Source organism: Hippopotamus amphibius, chromosome 17 (assembly GCF_030028045.1).
Source record: "Hippopotamus amphibius kiboko isolate mHipAmp2 chromosome 17, mHipAmp2.hap2, whole genome shotgun sequence".
Taxonomy (NCBI): Eukaryota; Metazoa; Chordata; class Mammalia; order Artiodactyla; family Hippopotamidae; genus Hippopotamus; species Hippopotamus amphibius.
In genome coordinates, this window is record NC_080202.1 from 53752844 (window position 1) to 53758843 (window position 6000).

A 6000-nucleotide genomic window follows, 5' to 3' on the forward strand; every position below is an offset into this window, starting at 1 on the left:
CTAGAACTTTCAGAAAGGATAGAAATGCTTTATGTCCGTGCGCTTCAGTGTATTAGCCCCCAGCCATCTGTGGCTAGTGAACACTTGAAATGTGCTGCTGAGGAATTACTTTTTTCTTTTATTTTGTTTTATTTTATTTTATAAACAAATTTAAATAGCTGTGTGTAGCTAGTGGTTAAGTACTTGGCAGTACAAGTCCTTAGGAATGCAAGGACTATAAACATATTTTCAATGAAAGTAATGCAGTTATTGATACTTAAATTAATCCTGGAACATGAATAGTTTATTTATATTCCCATTTATGCTTTACTATATATGAGAATGTTTAAAACACACAAAAAAGAATTTTTTTAAACATAGAGGGCTCTTACTTTTTAATATTTATTTATTTTATTTATTTATTTGTTTGTTTGTTTATCTTTGTCTGTGTTGGGTCTTAGTTGCAGCAGGACGGCTCTTCGTTGCGGCATGCGGGCTTCTCTCTGGTTGTGGCATGCAGGTTTTCTCTTTGACAGTTGTGGCGCACAGGCTGTAGGGCATTTGGGCTCTGTAGTTGCGGCATGCGGGGTCTGTAGTTGAGGCACATGGGCTTAGTTTCCCCAGTGCATGTGGGATCTTAGTTGCCTGACCAGGGATGGAACCTGAGTCCCCTGCATTGGAAGGCAGATTCTTTACCACTGGACCACCAGGGAAGTCCCCCCAAAAGATATTAAAAAATACAAGTGTGTAGGCAGACAAATACTCTGTTTAATGCCACTTTCTTTCTGTGCAAGTGGCAGTGCCAATGACAAATATTAACTAATTAATGTCTGAAACACCACTAAGAAAGGTTAAATATTTCCATGCTGCTCTTGTTGATCTGAAAGCAAAGACACTGAGGCAAGAAGTGAATGACTTGAAGGTATTATTCTCAAGTCAATGGAAAAGTCAGGAATTGAGATGAAGCCAATCCCCTTGATCTGTCAGCTTGGCAGTTAAAACTAAATAACATTAGCTACGTCTTACAAAACAGTTTCAGGACAGCTCTTAGTTTTTCTACAAATACTGTCTTATTACTGTAGTCAGAGTTGGCTAAAAGGAATAACTAACATGTACACCAGACACATGCTCAATGGTCTGCATGGCATAAACTCAGGATATATAATACATTGCACAATCTTGAATATTTAATGTGATGATTTGTCCCCCAATCAGGTCCCCTCACATTTGTAAGACTGAAGTGTAAGTTACAGGCTAGCTGTGTTATGTGATGCTAACTCTGTATATGCAATGGATAAATGTTATACATACGTGACACACAGTGTTTATGTATCAGAACTAAAGTAAAAATAAGCACAGTTAGGGCCCTTGCAGAAGTTCTCAAGCTTTCAGTTTGCTTAAGAATCCCCTGGGCACACAATGCAAATATTGACCCCTGGGCCCCACCCCAGAGATCCTGACTCAGGAGACCCCAGAGGCCATCTGCAGCTCATACTGTTTAGAACACTTCTTACAAAGGGCAGCCTGTCCCGGCCTTCATTTTACACACGAGGACAAGGAATCCTAAATTGCTTCAGGTCATGCAGCTGTGGAGAGCCCATTCCTGCCTTTTCCCACATGTGCCTGGTGGGGGCGGGCAGGCCACGTCTGCATGTAGTGAGGCAGCCTGCATGCAGTAAGCCCTCCAGGGCTGCAAGAGGCAGCAGAAGGCTTTCAAGCTCCTGGGACCTGCCCCAGGCTGCCTAGCCTATTGCATGGCCCCTAAACACATGCACAGACTGGATCCCCCTTGGATCCTGGGGGCTGGGGAGGTTAAGGAACACCGTGTAGGAGGTAGGAAATGACAATTAACCAAATCCTTTATGATGTTGCTTTGGAGACCAGACTACAGCCCTGTATGAGAGACCTCTGTTGTATAGGCTTTTATTTTAAAGTGTCATTTATTACTTTTGCAATCATATCAGTCCATGATTCCCATTTCTTACTATTAGAAACAGTGCAGTGACGAACATCTTTATCTTTTTTTTAAAAAAGATGATTATTTATTTATTTATTTATTTTTGGCTGTGTTGCGTCTGTTGCTGCATGTGGGCTTTCTCTAGTTGCGGCGAGCAGGGGCTACTCTTCGTTTTGGTGCATAGGTTACTCAGTGCAGTGGCTTCTCTTGTTGCGGAGCATGGGCTCTAGAGCACGGGCTTCAGTAATTGTGGTGCATGGGCTCAGTAGTTATGGCTCATGGGCTTAGTTGTTCTGCTGTATGTGGGATCTTCCCGGACCAGGGATTGAACCTGTGTTCCCAGCATCGGCAGGTGGATTCTTAACCACTGCACCACTGCATTAAATAGTGTTGCTATGAACATTGAGATGCATGTTTCTTTTTGAATTAGAGTTTTCTCCGGATATGGGATTTTCTCCAGGAGTGGGATTGCTGGATCATATGGTAACTCTATTTTTAGTTTTTTAAGTAACCTTCATACTGTTTTCCATAGTGGCTGCACCAATTTACATTCCCACCAACAGTGTAGGAGGGTTACCTTTTCTTCATGCCTTTTCCAGCATTTGTTATTTGTAGGCTTTTTGATGATGGCCATTCTGACCGGCTGAACATCTTTATCTTTGCAAGGTGCTACCACATCTCTTGAATAGCATGCCTAGATGCGATGTTGAAGGGCAATGGGTCTACTTTTTTTTTTTTGGCTATTGCCAGAATGTCCCCCAAGGGTCTGCACTGATTTACACTCCCACCCCAGGTAGATGGGGTTGCCTCTGTCCCTCAATTCTCAGCAACTGTAGGAGGTATAAGTCCATCTAGGGCATTTCTGAAAGTATTTGATGCTTAGCTGGTTTTAGTGGTATTCTAACACAAATTAGTTACGCCTGTTACATAGCCCACATCTGCTCTTTTTCAAGACCTTTGCCAGGTGCAGGATTGTTAGAGTGTAAAAATGATTTTATAAGTACAGTTTTCCAGTGTATGAAATACATTATTTTCACAAATTTAACAATAATTTACATTTAACAAAGTTGTAAAATTTAGGGTGAAGCCCTTATTTAAAAACCAATGATTGGTTTGAGGATTCAAAGCGGTAAAGGAATACACATCGTGAGTGTGCTAATTGTTCTCCCTGGATGCTGGAGGCGATCTCAAGCATCCTCTGTAAATCCTTTGGGCACCATCAATAAACCCAAGGGTTTTAGGAGCGATGGATCTGAGAACTGGGTTGCAAATCCCCCTCTGAATCAAACTCATGCTCTATTTCCCTCCCTTCATTAGCTGGGTTACTTCTTGTCTAAAAGAACTCAAACAAAGAAATGCCACTCAGGTCATGCGAAACAAGAGATTTTCATTTCCATCTTTAATCCTGCTGCTTTGGTGAGATAGTGTGAAGATAAGTCCAAAGGACACATATTTTCTAAAAAGCCACTTTCCTGCTTCTTGTTCGCAAAAATCTCAGTGATAATCAGAGGAATTGCATTTGGAGGCAAGAAATGTTAGAACCAAAAGGCACTGTGAAAATTCCATGTTGCAGGTGAGCACAGGGTGGCCCAGAGGACAGCGGGAATGTCCACTTCAACATGTCCAAGGCTGTGCCCCCTGCTCATGCTGGGCAACATCTTGCCAGCCCCCAGCCTCCAGCTCTGCTCCTCCACCATCATAGGCCTTTGTAACTGTCAACTCAGCAAGGAGAGTGGGACATGCCCCGGATGCCAAAAGGTTCAGGCGGATACTGAAAAAACTCCCTCCCCACTTCCTGTCCCCAGCAGCCTAGTTCTCCACTCTGGAAGCAACAGACTTCCTAGGTTTTCTTCCAGGGGCTTTCTGTGCCTGAACCAGCAAGAGTGCGTGGAGCATTTCCTCCTGGTGCACCCTCCCGCTGGTTTCTTTTCTTTCTTTCTTTTTTTTTTTTACGATAGATTTATTTATTTGTTTTTTTGTTTATTTATTTATTTATGGCTGTGTTGGGTCTTTGTTGCTGCACTCGGGCTTTCTCTAGTTGTGTCGAGTGGGGGCTACTCTTCGTCGTGGAGCACGGGCTCTAGGCGCGCGGGCTTCAGTAGTTGCAGCACGTGGGCTCAGTATTTGTGGTTTGCAGGCTCTAAGAGTGCAGGCTCAGTAGTTGTGGCGCATGGACTTAGTTGCTCCGCGGCATGTGGGATCTTCCCGGCCCAGGGATTGAACCTGTGTCCCCTGCATTGGCAGGTGGATTCTTAACCACTGTGCCACCAGGAAAGTCCCCCAATGGTTTCTTTTGATGACACAGATGATAGTGCACTAAGGCTGTTCTGCACGCTGCTTTTTTTCTGTCAGCTGTATGGCTTGAAGATTATGCCCCATCAAGTGGATAGACCTACCTTGATCCTTTGAATCTCTCCATGATATTCCATAGTTGGATGTATCGTAGTTTATATAACTAGATCCTGATTGACAGATGGTGAGTTGTTCCAATGTTTAGCGCTTGCTGCAAAGAGTAACATTTGTTTAAAAAACCAAGTTCTTCTGTTCACTGGACTTTAAGAGGGATGCAGGCCTGCAGCAGAGGTGTCCTCGGTGACTGCAGAAACAAAACACTGGTTGAAATACTGTTAATTAATTAATTATTTTTTTGGCTGTGCCATGTGGCATGTGGAATCCTAGTTCCCCGACCAGGGATCAAACCTGTGCCCCCTGCATTTGAAGCTCGGAGTCCAAACCACTGGACCACCAGGGAAGTCCCCCGAAATGCTGTTAATTTAATCATCATGCCGGCCATGTTCTGGATCTCAGCTCCTCTGGCTGGGCATGTTCTCACAGGTTCTGTGAGCATTTGAAATAACTCCCAGTGCTGACACTATCCTTTGAGGTATTTTCATAGAATATTCCCCTTCAGGGCTGAAATCTTCTATTTTGCATGCCCTGGCTACATAAGTGAAAGGGGTTGCTATCAACATCACCATTTCATATTTCTTTGGGTTTAGTACAAGTTGCGTCCTGCGGCCACTGCATTTTAGAGGCTCATGTCCTCTTGTGAATGCTGCTGATGGGAGCACGTGTCCCAGCATGAATGGCACATCAATGTACCCACAACTTCAGGAAACAGAGTGGGACCAAATAGTAAGGCTGCATCCCGATAGGAATTTGCACAGTGAATTTTGGGTTCAGAAGTGGTCATGAGACCGTGCACACAGTGAATATTTTTTGAGTGGCTTTCTTGGCCAGCCAATGTCAGGCCACCCTGTTGGAGCGAGGAGCAGGGTGGCAGGGATCCCAGCCAACAGTGACAACAGAGCAGAACTCAGAGCCTCATTTGGGGGTGGGTTGTATCAGTCAGGATCCTCCAGAGAAACAACCAATATAGAAATGCTAATATCTAAAGAGGTTTACTGCAAGGAATTAGCTTATGCCATTGTGGGCTGCCTGGCAAATTGGAAATCATAGGGCAGGCCATCCATCAGGAAGGGCAGGCTGGAATTCTTTTTCACAGGCAGGATTTCTTCTTCCTCAGGGAAACCTCAGTTCTCTTCTTAAGGTCTTTCAACTGATTGGATGAGACCCACCCAGATTATCCAGGAAAATCTCCTTTACCTCGAGTCAACTGATTGTAGATGTTAGTCATATCCACAAAATACTGTCGTAGAAATACCTAGATAAGTGTTTTTTTGAGCAACTGGGGACAATAATGCAGCCAGGTGCACATATAAGATCTCCAAGGTAGTATGTTATGATGTGAAAAATCTAAGCATGGAACAATATTGTATGAGTTTCCCAGGGCTCCATGATGACTTAATAGAAATTTGTTGTCTCTCAGTTCTGAGGGCCAGAAGTCTGAAATCAAGGTGTCAGCAGGGCCAAGCTCCCTTTGAAGGCTCTGGGGGAGAATCCTTTCTTGCTGCTCTTAGCTTCTGCAGGTGGTTGCCTGCAATCCTTAGCATCCCTTGGCACAGGGACCATTCCATTCTCTGCCTCCATCTTCACGTGGCCTCCTTCCCTGTCTCTCCTCTGTCTCTCTGTGTCTCAAACCTCCCTCTCCTTTCTCTTATAAA